The sequence below is a fragment of the Equus asinus genome, chromosome 24, assembly GCF_041296235.1.
Source record: "Equus asinus isolate D_3611 breed Donkey chromosome 24, EquAss-T2T_v2, whole genome shotgun sequence".
Lineage (NCBI taxonomy): Eukaryota > Metazoa > Chordata > Mammalia > Perissodactyla > Equidae > Equus > Equus asinus.
Genome location: NC_091813.1, coordinates 55407934 through 55423248, shown reverse-complemented (window position 1 = coordinate 55423248; position 15315 = coordinate 55407934). Strand labels below are relative to the sequence as shown.

General features: G+C 36.0%; 1 long non-coding RNA gene across 1 annotated transcript in view; it reads left to right on the top strand.

The window, feature by feature from the left end:
* LOC139041815 (uncharacterized) overlaps positions 1-15315 on the top strand; it is a 116234-nt gene that overhangs the window by 82720 nt on the left and 18199 nt on the right. The gene's annotated exons all lie outside the window — the stretch shown is intronic.

The window sequence follows — 15315 nt, the reverse complement described above, 5'->3', positions numbered from 1 at the left end:
TCAGTAAAATATCCTAAATACAATAACTAGTTAACTTATTATAGCATAATTAGTAGGTACATGACTCTCTGAGGCCAAATTGTGAGCTACTTGAGATCAGGAACTGTGTCTTATTTATTTCTACACCCAGAACCTAGAACAGTGTTTGGCACATGATAAATACTCAATAAATATTTATTGAATTAAATATTCAAAACTATTGATAAATAAAATTTTATGACACTCTAGTGGAGAAGGAAAACAATACTGAAGTTACCTGTTTTAATCCTCAACAGATCCTGTGGAATAAGGGCTATTACCTCTGTTAGGAAGTGAAGAAATTTATAAAGAGTAAATTGATACTTCTTGAGTGCGTTTTTCCAGGCACTATACCAAGGGACTTACATACATTGTCTCCTTTATCCTCTCAACAACCCTGAGTATTCAGAATTATGGTTTTCATTTTTACATAATAGAAACCTGAGACTCAGAGTTTAAGTGATGTGCTCAATATCACACAAGCTGTGAACAGCAGTAGGATTCAAGGCCACATGTGACTGATTCTAAAGTTGGTGTTCTTTCCACTCTCCTTTCAAACATGTTTAGTATCACATGTTGGCAGACTTCCAAGGTGGGCATGAGTGCTCCTGGGGTATCTGAAGACTTCCCAAGGGCTTCATTGGCATGCAGAGTTTTAGGGACCCAATTTCTGGTCAGGAGTATCAAGTGGGTTTTATTTTCCACCTCTCCTTTTACAACTACCATGCTTCCACTAAAACGAGAAGATATCCTGACCTCTAATCTTGCCATTGAATATTGTCCCAGAGGGTGAAAAAAAAAACAAAAAAACAGGCAACTTCATGATAACAAACAAAAGGCAGTTCAAAATATCAGTGTCTGGGAAGGGTTCCTTATCAAGGTGCCATCTGCGCCTCAGCAGTGTATTTATCATGGAAGAGGAGCTAAAAAGTTTCCAATTTAATTCTGGAGAATCAGTGTTAAGCCTGCAAGTGTAAGAAAAATTTTGTTAGTAATTTATAAAAGTTAAAATTTATAATATAAAATAATATTCTATATTTTCTTTAGCATAAGTCCTGACTCATCCAGGAACAACTAATATTTATTCACGAGTGTATCAACTAGTTGGAAAAAAACTCCATCCACATTATTAAAAAACATATCCTCATAATACTGTACTTTTATTGTAAAAACTGTCAGTATTTGGATTACACTTATATCGTTTTGGCCAATTATATACAAATAATATTTGAAAAAATAAATCTGAAGAAATTGTTTAACTCTCAAGAGATAGAAAGTTAAAAAACATTTATATGTTTTTGTTATAGAAAAGTATGTTAGGGTGATTTTGAGCATAAAGATATATTACAATAGGATAAGTTCTGTGGGGAAAGTGGGATGGAAATATGAGTTGAAAGAAAGGGAAGTGGTCAAAATAGTAACTTAAAAAAACTTGCTGATGTATTTTAAAAATGAATAATGACTGTTAAAACATGACAATGTATAAGTTACATTGGAGAAATTAAAGGGTTGAAAGGGTTTTATTTTAAAATATCTATATTTAGACTACATCAGAAATTACCACATTTGTAACTATTTAAACTTTGGAAAAATACGAATGGTAACTTATAAATGTGCTAGGGAGTAGAAGTGTTTTCAGAATTCTTTTAGGAGCAACACGAGCCAAACTTTTGAAGACAACTTTGTAGAAGTGGTAGAATGTGGTGGGAGTGCCCTGAATATACACAGAAAACCCTGAAGTCTCCCGCAGCTTCTGCTTTCCCCGAGGACTCACTCATCTTGTGAATTCAGGCAAGTTACGTAGCTTTTCTGGGTCTCGCTATCCTCATCCACGTCGTGGGGACACCCACACCCACAGGTTGTTGGAAGAAGAAGGGCGTGCACCTGTCTAATGCAATTAGCACAGTCTTGGCTCACGGAAACCTCTCAATAAATAACCACTGCTAGTATTTTCACTGATATTATTGTTATTGCCATGTTTTAATAACCAGGCCTAATGGCCTTAATATCAATTTGCAGAGAATTTGCCAGCCCTTAGGAAGGGCAGGTCTGTGTCAGCTCTCCACATGCAAATTTCCGTCACTTAGCAGGGGCACAAATGTTCACATTTTGCTTGAACGTAAATCTGTTTCTTGTTTAAAATTCTTCTGGCCTTTCCTGTAACTGCCTCTTCAGTGCTCTTCCTTCCCCTCCCCAAACATTGGCCCTAGGCCCACCCAAAGGTTTCTCTCTTCTCTTTTATCCGGAACTGCTGGTCTCGGCATGAACTCCTCGACCTTGCTGACTTCTTCACCTCTCCCCATGCCCAGGCCTCCTCTCCTCCCAACACAATTTAGCCTTTTTCCAACATTCCCCCTGAGGCCAGTAGAGTCCCTACTCCGTCTTGAGCAAACTCCTAATTCTTTTGGAGAAACTCTCTACAAAATTATTTTGCAATTACGTGTTATGTATCATATTATTCTAATTTGTTAAAATGTAACAATTATCAAAAGGAAATGTTGATAAACAGGCTGAGTTATAAGTTAGTATCTCAGCAAAAATGCATTGTCAGTAAAACAGCAGGAAACCAGAAGAGGCTAGAGTGCAACGAATTAACTTTTGGTAACTTTAATTGCGAGCTAGATCTTATGCTCAGTCACGCACTAAAGCAATAATGTCCAGAAATATCCTAAGGTATTGGTTAAGAAGGAGTCTTGAATTTCTGAGATGAAGGAAATTCTAGAAAATATAACAGCACACTTCTTTTACAGCTTTATTAATCTATTTGAAAATAAATTTATACCATTTTATTAAGTCCACAAGGACAGCTGCAGAATGTTAACAGAGAAATAGAGAAAATAGTATATCAGAAACATGGGATAAGAGTTTTTTCCATTAAACACAAATGTAGGCATCTTTCTCCCCTTGGCAATTTGACACGCCAATCCTTCCTGTCCAGCCCTTGTCCGCTTAAAATATATTATTTAATATTTGATACATACTAATGAATATACATACCATATATGTAAGATCTGAAGCATAATAATAATAAAGATAATAAAACACTTGTGATCCACCACCTAACTTTCAATGATAGAATATTATTTATTCTGTTGCTTCCTGCCCCGCCCAACTTTTCCTACATTTTCCACCTTATCTCCTGCCACTCTCCATTTGCTTAAGTCACCAATGATTTGTGTAGCCTCAACCAAATGCTTTTACTCATCTTATTCTTTTTAGCTTTTCTCTTTCTTGTTCTTTATCTCTTCAAATTTATCCCATTCATCAAGGACCATGTCAAGTCTTAGCTCTTCCATTACAACATCCCCTACCACACTTGCACAGAGCAGTAGTCCCTGTGGTTAGCCAATGTAACACATATGTCTGTACGATTTACCTGCTACTTTCCTTGCTAAAATAGTAACCCATCTTAGCTAGCTGTTGGGTGCTTTCTCTTCATTCCTTCAACAACTTGTTGAGCACCCACCAGGTGATGGCATTGTTCGACGCAGTGAGACAAGAGCTGTGCTGAGACCCTTACAGGCATCATCTCAAAGACTTCTGATGGTCATCTTGTGTGCTGACATTGGTGTTACCCTCAGCTTACAAATGAGGACATTACAGCTTGGAGAGGCTAACTGGCTTGCTTAAGGTCACACAGCTAGTAAATAAGTGGGAAGCTGAGATTGGCTTCAGAGCCCAAGTCTTCCTAATGCTGCTGTCCCCCTGCCAGACCCTTCACAGCCACGGTGACCCCACTGGCTGAATCAAGTCAGATGCTTAGTACACATCGCTGTCCCTTGGTCTGAAGAGAATTCCTAAGCCTCCCCAGTACAATCTGTTCTTGGTCAGAGTTCTTTTGAATCCTTCCTTTCCCTGTCCAGGCAGCGCTTTTTTTCCCATTTTTCTAGTTCCAGTCTTTTGTTGAATGACACTGCTTTAAAACGCACATTTTCTTTGATCCCTGTGGTCTAAATGGCTGCATTTTGTAGACTCAGAGGCATTTAGTGACTGTTAAGGAAAAAAGAGAATAACCTCCAAATCCCTATTGCCTTTCCCAAATTATTTACAGATTCCAGTTACTAACTGAAAAGAGGGCCTTCATTCAAATATGAACAAAGGGAGTGATGTGGCATTTACTCAACATTTCATTTTTTTCTTCTTGGCTCTTTTTACTCCCCAGCTGTTCAGTGTCCTTTCTCTTACGTCCAGACTATACCAGGCTTACCAGTCTTGGCAGAAGAGGAAAATCTGTCCCAAAAGGAAAACTGAACTCTCTCCATTGTCCTTTGCTTAAAATTCACCTACCCTAAGGTCTATTTCCAAGGATATCGGCCTTTCCATGCCAAAATGATGGTGAGTGCTTGAGAGTTCATGCACTTTGTCTTTGACATACATCTGCATGTTGAAAAATACTTATTGCATTTGTCACTTATTCTAATTCTGAGAATAACATACATTAACTAAAGAAAGTTTGGAAAATTAGGAAATTACAATTTCCTTCTTATCTTTCTATTATTATCTTTAAAAAAATTAGGATCATATTGTTTATATGGTGTTGAGCCTTAGTATTTTCTACTTAACATTTTAGTAAGAAGATGTGAAAAGAATATGAAAGGGAGAATCCTATAGGAAAATATTAACAAATTTGCCCATGTAAAATTAAAAAGCAAAAATGTTATGAATGTGTAAAAAAAGACAAGTAAACATCAGAAAACATCTGAAGTCTATGATAGGTAGAAGAACTATAAACCAAATAGAGAAAGAGCTCCCACAAACAAATGAGATGAACAACCTAATTAAAAACAAAGACCGTGAGCAATCAATTTATAATAGAACCACACCCTGACAACGTTGCGTATTTCCAGTCTTTTAAATCATTGTCAATCATCAGACTTAAAAAAGATACATTATTATTTCATTTGTAATTCTCTAATTATTAGTGTTAGGGCACATTTTAATATAACCTTTATAAAAAGAGTTGCAGTAATGTTGGAATTTCAGAATAAATGCAGAGAAACAATTTGTTGGTGACAACTTTCAATTATACCACGTGGATAGCCAACTACTGCCTACTAGTCTGCAAGTTCGTTGATGTCTTTTTGTCTTCAGCGTCTGGTTAAGAATGTGGAGTCAATACATGCCCAGTTCATATTTTTGAAAGAAAGTGCAGAAAACTGATGTCATTGAGGCTTTTGGAATCTCTCTTTTCATTAGTATTATATAAACTAAAGTGAGCATTTTCTAAAATTAATTTGTAATGATGTTACCATGAAAATAGTTGCTGTTTTGCTCTTTGCTCATGGGAATTTAGCACATCATCTTCAGCACACGAGGCATGGGGATGTGATCAGAAATATCTGGAAATAGGCCACCAATCAACAAAATGTTGCTTAACGTTTATCTGATTAGATTTTTTGCTAAGTCATTATAAGTGCCCTGTACAAGGAGACTTGGGAATAAGACAATTATGAAATTAGTCAGAGTAAGAAAAGAATAGTGGAAAGAGAGAGAATGACCAGAAATTAATTTAAAAATGGGGGGAAATTTAACAAATTAAGCAAAAGGAAAGAACTAAAGATGAGGAAGTGTAACTAATGAATCATACAATTTTGGCATCTACTCTGCTTTATAACTCATTCAGCACGTTCGTGTCTCCTTGGGCTCAGCTCTTGGAGTCATCAACTGTTCTTGAAAGCCAGCTGGGTGGGAGCTGGGAGAGTACCCAAATATGAAAGCATCTGCTGACATGTTGCCACCTCTGTGTCGAAGGTGGTGGCTAGTGCTGATGCTATCCTTATGTTGCAGCAGCTTTCTTAGGAAGTCTGTGATTAGATTTTAGGATGATTTGGAAGACAAAGCATAACTCCTCATTCCTTTAAATATGGGCTTCTCATCATGACTTCCTTTCAAAACAGTATGAAAAGGGAGAAAAAGTAACTTTGTAGCGGGGAAACTTGACAAACTCTATCTTAGCTACACAATCAAGGTTAACATCAAAGGTGGTAAGTCATGTGGGTAGTACGTACCCTTGATACACTGTGAGGAAAACTGAGCTTACCTCTGTATTCTTCCTCCCAAACCCAGTCTAACCATGGAGAAAACAGCAGACATCTCAATTTTGGGACTTTCTAGAAGATACCTGATCTGTACTCCTCAAAATGATCAAAGTCATGGAAAACAAGGAAACAGATTCTAGGATTTCCCACCATTAGGAATTGGCAGTCATGCTGCTGAAAATGAGGGCTAATTGGGATACAATTTTAAAAATCAAATTTTGAAAAATGTGAAAAAAATAAAATTTTAAAATAAAAAGTCAAACTTGGAGTCTCTCTTATAAATAAGGAATTGCCAGCAATTTCAGAGTTGTATTTACCTTTTTAGTCCTCTAACATTATCCGATCCTAATGGTTGTCAGTAAAAGATGCCTTTAAATATCACAAAGGTTGTCAGTTACACTTTTGATTTTTCTAGCAAAATCATATTTTCTGGTACTATACAATTCTGGAAGGCAACACAAATTTTACTTAAACTGGCAATGTTTTTTTTTTCTTTATAAATAAAGCACAAGTAGAAGTCGAATATTCTCTGGGTAAATTTTCTATCAATAAATATTAAACCAAGCGTAGTCAACAAATTTTTTAAAGAGAGAAACTTCTAAAATTCTCATACATGTTCTTCGCCTCACGGGGCCTCTGGGTGTGCTAAAAACAATCCCTGATGAAAACTTGCAAAGTTTTCTTTTTCATTCTGCAGCGTTATGTGGAGCAGTCGTTAATCAGGCCACAGTTGATTTAGTTGCAAGCACTGGCTGCGGTGTAATTTATCACTACAAGCCTGTGCATGGTCCCCTTTCCTGTTGTTTCCTGGATGTTTCCTTGCCTGTGACAGCATGGTGACTGAGTTTTACTTTCTGCAGTGTAATAGTGGTAGACATATTTTTATTGCCTATGTTTTGGTATTTTATGGACAATTTTGAGAATGAACATAAAGCTAACAAAAACTTGAAAAAATATTATTTTGCTAAAAATGTTAAGAAATCAGAATAATCTGTGATGCAAACTATTAATATGTGATCATTGTCCTTTAAATTAAAGTCATCAATTAGAAAGCCAAATCATCATTTCTATACTTCTATTGCTATGCGTGTGTTTAACACAAAAGAAAGATAGGATACAGATTATCCCATTGGTTGTATTAATTGATAATCCAGAACTACATATACCTGTGGTTAATGATTTTTATCTTATGGGGTTTGTATTTTAAAACAGAGACTCTGGAGCTCATTTTAAATTTAGTAAGACCTCCTATTGGGACTAAAAATAAAATCAATGCTATTTGATCAAAACGTATAATGAATAATGAATTGAGATAAAACAGTGTGACAAAAGCAGTTAGAAAAAATCCTTAATATGATTTTTTAATTAGAAATCATAATAAAGTTTAAATGTACATAGTGGTATTTTTTGGACAGTAGAAAGAGCACATATGAAGCTAACAAAATACAGAAATGATTTTGCTCTCCCATGTTAACAAATCAGCATGTTGAGATGCCATGAAACACAGACTTCTAAGATCTCAGGACCAGAAGCAAGCCCCAAGGTCAACTACTGCATCAGCTCACGCAGGGCTTGAGACATGGCCATCCAGTCTTTGCTTGAACTCTCTCAGTGAAAAGATTGGTCACTTGGTTACCAGCAGCTCTTTCATCTTGAATGACATGATGAATAGAAATTCATTATACTAAGTCAAAATCTGTCTCCTTGCAATTTCCATCAGTTTTTTCTGATTCTGCCTCAAGCCGCTAAATCTCACAGCCACAGTGCAGTGAAAAACATATAGACTAATGTGTAAATTGCTGGGTGTTTGTTTGTCTTTTCTTTCTTGAAGCACAGCTTTGATTATATCATTCCCCAGTACACACAGTTCCAATGGTTACTCCATTGCCTACAGAATGGAGTCTGACTTCTTTGATTGCTACAATTGATAGTGACCAATATCTATCCCAAACATCTGCATTATTTTTTACTGCTATCTTCCCTGAGGTATTTATCTCTTTCTCCCTTGTATGTTAGTCATTTACATAGATATCAGTTTCATCTTACTCTACTGTGTCACCCTTGAGAGTAGAATCTCTGCTTGATATAATTTTGTATTATATGGTACATTTTGGCTACTTAACAAAGACTAAATCACGGCCTCAAAAAGTGGACATGCTCCAGATGGCTTTGAGCAGAACAAAACAGAAATGAAGCATCCCTTCCCTTGTCCTTGACACTCAACTTCTATTAATGCAGCCTAAAGTTGTCTTTACTCTTTTAGCAGCTAAGTCATGCTGCAACTTCATTCTGACCTTGCAGTCAACTCTAACTGCCAAATCCTTTCACATGAATTGCTGCTAATCCTGTATGTGCAAGGTTAATTTTTTTTTTTAACAGAAATGTAGAACTTCATGTTTCTAGCTCTTAAATTTCTCCTTGTTTTTTCTGGCCCATGCTGTCAGCCTGTTGAGAATATTTTGAGAGCTGATTCCAACATCTCTCCTATTAACTCCCTCTTCTAGTCTTGGGTCATCTAAAACGTCTATAGTCATGTCTTTTCTTTCTTCACTCAAGTGTTAACCAAATGCTGAACACTTGCCTGGCCAAGGGTGGAGGCATGGGCAAAACAGCAGAGTGAGAGATCCCTCCAGATGGCAGCAGTCCAGTCATCAATGCTTGTTTTGTGCAGTCAGTCAATCAGACATGACTACATATAATTACTATCACCAGGTTCAGGGATTTTTCACTTTTTCACCAAATATTGGGAGAGATTTTATTAAATGTCTTGCAGAAATCACAATGCCCTATATAATAAGTTGTAGTTTTTTGAATATCTATTTATAAAAAGTACTTAAAAGTACCATTTTTATGAAATACCTATTGGGTTCAAGCACTCTATTAGACGTGGTACCAGGTTTACCTTTTCGAATGCTATCAGTTGCAGACATTATTATCCTGACTTTAAAGATGAGAAAACAAAGTCTCAGAGGGTAAACTACTTATCAGAGATTTCATAGCTCTCAAGTGTCAGGACTGGGCTTCCAAAGTAAGGTCCAACTAATGCAATGCCAAGTCCATCCTTAACTCTTCTCTTTGCCTTACTCCTCATATTCAGTCCAACAGCAGCAACTCCTGCCAGCCCCACTTCTAACATCTATATCCCAAATTTAATCTCTCCTTCCATCCCCATGACAATCTTGTGGTCCTTGGGGACCATCATTTGTTCCCTGATCCTACAATAATTTCCCATCTAGTCTCTCTGTTTGCATTATTGCCTTCTTTAGGCAATTCTCTACAGAACAACCAAAATAATCTTTTAATCTTAAATTAGATTATGTCATTCTTCCACTTAACCACCTTCCATCACACTAGCAAAAGTTGTAAACATAGTTTTATGGGCTATATATCCCTAAAAAATATTAGACTTCTAATTATCCCTTAATGCATTGCTACATTGTTTTCTATTTCTCATATTGTGGCCATTGCTGGGTCTTCTTGACATTCCTGACATATCATCACATATCATCAAGCTTACTTCTTCCTAGAAACTTCTTCTATCATATCCTTTTGTAGCTGGTTCTATCTTATATCAAGAGCTCAGCTCAAATATCCCCTCTTCAGAGATTTCTCTCATCTCCCTATTTGTCTCCTCTCAGTTGCTCTTTGTTATTTTATTTATTTCTCATGTATTTAGTTATAATTATTATGTTTATCGATATCTCTTTTATGAAAAAATTTCCCCTTCATAAATATAAGCTCCATAAGAGCAGAGAATTCTATTGTGTTTTTTACTGCTATATTCCCCAAAACAAGCTCATGGTAGACTCTTAGGAAATACTAGTTAAATCACTGAAATAACTGTCTGATTTAATAATAAATAAACTGCAATAAAAAATCTTTTTTCTAAAATATCAAGCATTTCCATAGCCATGTATGTAACACAGATTAGAAAAAAGGGAAAAAAATGAGTAGGGTGGAATTAAAAAAAAGAGAGAGAGCATATTTTATACCAATGACTCAGGAGTACAATTGAAAATAAAACCATATTGAGAAGGAATGTACTTTCGCACATCCTGACAGTAGTTTTCAATATCAGGATGTGTCATTGCTGGCATACAAATTAGAGAAAACAAATGCAAGTAGCAGTGATGGTAGGAGTAGAAAAGTAAGCAAAAGTAGGGGGCAAATATTGCTTTATTTCTTATAAGCCAATATTTAAAATCTTTCTTCAAGAAACTACGCACATTTATCTATAAAGCTAAGGTTGTGTACTAACTTAACAGGCATTAATATCAGTGGCAATAGCCTTCAAGTGGTATTTCTACTTAAACTAATTTAAAAAAAAACTCTACACTTAACAAAATCATGTTCTATAGCTCCAGGAATTAAGGAGCAATTATTTTTACTATAGATCTAAGAGGCTTAAATATATGTAAATATGCATACATTTTAGGTATAACTTTACAGCAAATTATTTCTTAAACTTGTACCTACTACTCAATATACTTTTTGTATCTAAGAATTTAGGGTGATAAAGTAATTTTACTTTCATTAGAAAAATTTTCATGGAAAATTTGAACATGTTTTTTCAAATATATATTTCATTATTCAAAAATCTAGCTTAAATATGTTTGCCTCCCAATATTTTCTCAGGCTATTGTCTTCCTTTCTGGAATGTTCTTATCCTTCTGACAAAACCATGTAAATATCCCAAGAGCCAACTCAATTGTCACCTTCTCTATGAAGATTTCTCTGATCTCCTTCCCAATATATATATATGTCATAATTAATTGTTCCCTCTCTGATTTTCCCAGTCCTTTCCTATGTCTCTAATATAGCACTTATGCTTCATTCTCAAAGGATTTGTAATCTAGTGTGAAATGACAAATACACAACTTATATTACTCCTGTTCTACTCTCCAGGACCTCTAACAGTCTCTGGAACATACCAGATTTTCAAAATTGATTTATTCCTTCCCTCCCTCTCTCCTTCCTTCCTTCCTCCCGTCCTTCCTTCCTCCCTTCCTTCCTTCCTTCCTTCCGTCCTACTTCCCTTCATACATTTGCTCAACACACAATTATCAAGTGCCTGCTATTTACTAGGCACTATTTTTAGTGGTGAAAACATAGCTGTGATTAAGACATATTCTCAACATTCCAATGAAGGAGAGAATAGAAATGTTAAAAATAAATAATGTCAGCTAATGATAAGTGCTGAGTATAAAAGTAAATAAATACTATAGGCTAAAAGAGGAAAACAAAGAATAACTAAGAGGGGAGGCTCCCATTTTAGGACCAGGGGAAGGCTCTCTGGGAAGATGCCATTTGAGCTTAAACCTCAATGGCAAGAAGAAACCAATCATGTCAACCTCCTGGGGGAAGCATCTTTCAGTTAGAGGACCAATGAGTAAAAAAATGTTAATAGAAGAATAAACCTGACTTGTTTTAGGGAGAAAAGCAAAGCTGGGGGGATTCTGTTGATATCAGTCAATGTAGATTTATGAGCAAGGAATATTCCTAAGGATAAAGAAAGTCATTTTACAATAACAAAGAGGTCATTCATCAAGAGACCACAACAATCCTAAATGTATAGACACCTAATAGGAGATCTTCAAAATACATGAAGTAAAATAATAATACAACTGAAAGGAGAAACAGATACATCTATGATTATAGTGGGAAATTCCAATGCCTCTTTCTCAATAATAGATAAACAAGTAGACACAAAATCAGCACGGTTAGAGAAGACCTGAAAAACATTAGTAATTTGACCTAATTGACACTCATAGAATAATCCACCCAACAAGAGTAGAATACACATTTTTTTTCAAATGTAGGTGGAACATTTAAGAAGGTAAACCATATTCCAGGCCATAAAACAAGTCTTAATAGACTTTAAAGGATTCAAGTCATATAAACTTTGACCACCACTGAATTAAATTAGAAACCAATAACAAAGATATCTGGAAAATCTTCAAATATTTGTAAATTAAAGAACACATTTCTAAATAGTCCACGAGTCGAAGAAGACATTACAAAGGAAATTGGAAAACATTGTGAATTAAATGAAAATTTTTAAAAAATTGTGAGATGCAGCTAAATTAGTATTTGGGAGGGAATTTTATAGCATTAAACCTTATATTAGATATGAAGAATGATTAAAATTAGTGACCTTAGCCTCCTTTGGAAGAAATTGGAAAAACAAGAGAAAGTGCAATCCAAACTAAGCAGAAAGGAGAAAATAAAGATAACAGCAGACATCGATAAAATAAAATTTAAACAACAATGAAGCACTCAAGAAAAATCAATGAGATCAAAATGTAGCTCTTTGAGAAGATCAATAAAATTGATTAATCTCAAACCAAACTAATGAGGAAAAAAAAAAGAATAAACAAAGTACCAGTGTCAGGAATGAGAGAATGAACATCATCTCAGATCTTACAGACATTAAAAGCTTAATAAGGGAATATTATTGCTAAGTTTACGACCATAGATTTGACAAATTCTATGAAATGGGAAATTTCCCTAAAAGATAAAAGCCACCAAGCTCACTCAGATGTGCTGTTCTTTGATTTTGGCCTTATTTCCTCCTATTCAGAGGGGCTTCCATCACAGGGTGGTGGTGACGAGGATTTGTTCTCTTTTCCTTCTTTCCTGAAACACAGCTTTTTGTATATCCATAGCAAAAAAAAAAAAAAAAAAATCCCAGAGAAAATTTCTGGAGTCAGGTACCTAACCTTTGTCAACTACAGTGGCCACTCATGGGTCACATATTCTGCCCCTCTGGCCAGCAGGTTGGATACTGTGATTGGCAGCCTCTCACAGCCACAAGAAGCGGGGGAGGGAATTCGCCAAAAAAGAGACTTGTGTCATCAAAGAAAAGGGGAAAGATGTGTTTGGCTGGCAAAACCAACATTTGCTCCAAGGAGATCCATAATTAAGGAACTTCTGTGGGAAAATTGAGGAGACTCTACAAAGATGAAGTTTGTGCAATACCAGTTGGAAATTGAGTGGTTTGCCTGGAAGTCAGACAACAAAGTATCTTGTTTCTCTAATGAATGGAACTGGAAAAGGAAGCTTACTTCCCTTGCCCCTTATTGGGGTAGACGAGGGTGTACGAATAATAAAATAAAAGCCTTTGCTTTATTCATCATAGTCGATAATCGGGGACAAAAAAAGAAAATTAAAAAAAACTTATATGGTCCCTGAAATAGATAAATGGTTACAAAAACATAATTGTAATGATTATAAAGCACATAAATAGAATAAAGATTATAATCCCACTGCCCCCTGTCATTTCTTTGATCTACTAATACCCGGTTTGGTCGTTGCATTTCTCAGTGATTCTTAGTTCTTGATTCACTACTACTTTCCCCAGTACCATTACTATTTTAATTCTTGGCCATTTCAATAAACACAACAAGTGATCCCTTCAATACTTCGCCTCTTGGATTTCTGAGTCCAGATTTGATGGGCACCAAGTGCAACATCCATTGAACATGTTTCTTCGATGTCACTTTAAAAACTCTCCTGCATCCGGACAGGAGGTAAGCTGCTCTGCCATAGCCCATTCTGAAAGCATCATTGCAGTATCCGCGACATAGCTTTCTGTGTTTCTAAGATCTCAGAAGTTGTACTCCTATCAGGGCTAAATCACGCCCAGTTGAGAACCACTGGTCTAGAAGCTGATAAAGCAGTGACCAGAAAGATCTTCTAGTTATTTATTGGTAGGAACTGAGATGTATCTTATAAAATTATTTCCTGAACATGAAATAAATGTGATGCACCTAAACATACAGATACAGAGACTAGGGGTTTCTTAGAAACACTCCAGGGATATAGGTCTTTGAAAATACCGACATGGTGCCATAGCCCAAAGGCAGATGCTCAATAACTTTGCTGAAGTCCTGGATCCAAATCTCTATGTGTTTTGACTAAAGAATCAAACGGCATCTTTAAACAAATTGTTTAAAGCTTTGTACTCTCAGTCCAAGGATAAGTTAGATTCTCCTCAAGAATTAAAAAGGATTTCCTGTCTGCAGTGAAGTAAAAAATGAAAGAATCACTGGAGAAAATGCAAGGACCGGACCATCCGGCCCAGCCCAAATAAACACTTTTCCTTCTTTTCCTTTTGTAAAACAAACACAATTCAACCAAAAGTTTATCTTTTCTTCATTTGGAATTCTGTTGTGGTGCTCACAGCAGACAGAAAAAGTGAAATGTTAGTGAACGAACATGCCTCAGAAGGGGAACATAAGGCATTTATTACAAACGAATTCCAAATAATTAGTGGAGGAGATCATGAAATGTTCAGAGGGAAAAAAAGGGCTCAATTTCAAACAGGAGGGGGTCTGAGCCATTAATGGGTAATCTGCACGACTTTTGTTAATCCCCTGGGGCTCCCGTTACAGGTGGTTCATATTTCTAAGCAGTGAAGTATGTGAATGAATGGAAAATTTCTCCCTAAGATTTTCCACTACCCAGCCTTAGCATGAAAAACCCTATCCCAGATCAGGCAGCTGGTTTGTTATAACTTTTAACCCAGAGACGGATCACCATTCAGTCTTCCCGCTCGCTGCTGTTCACCAGAGCTTTTCCTTTCTACATTTCTCTGGTGTAGAATTTCCTTTTAGAGAAAGTTTGCAGTTAATTTTTAATATAGACTAGAAGCGTTATTTGGGTTTGAAAAGACTGGAGCACTTGAGTCAATGTTTGTATTTATTAGGTATGAGAAGGACATTTCATATTTTAAAAGAAAAAAGTACATATACTTTATACATGAAATGGCTCTAACCTCTGCCAATAGTTGCAGTAGAGATCAATCAGAAAAATTTTGATTATTTTTCCTAGAAACATCATCTGAGTTTAAAAAGTACCAAAAAAGTATGTAGTGAAATGTTTTTAATTTTATACAAAAAATAATTTAGATAAGGAAGATTGACAAACGCAGAAATACACGGAGAACCAAAAGCCAAAACACTGTGCTGTTTTGTTTAAATTTATTCCCAGGAGGCTCCTATCACAGTCTCTGATTCTAGTGAAGTTGGTCTTCTTATTTCATTAAACTTCTGGGTTTCTTTCTCTCCCTGTGCCTTCTTACTTCTGGTTCTTCCTTTCCAGAAGGCAACCCCTTCTGCCTTCAGCGCAACTCGTCCTATACAACTTTCCTGACGTTGATTAACCCAAAGCTGTTTCTGCTAGTTTCTGAATATACTTAGACCTACAGCTTTGCTCAGTTTTCTAGAGATTTAAATGAGGTCCAGCCCTGGCTGTAGGC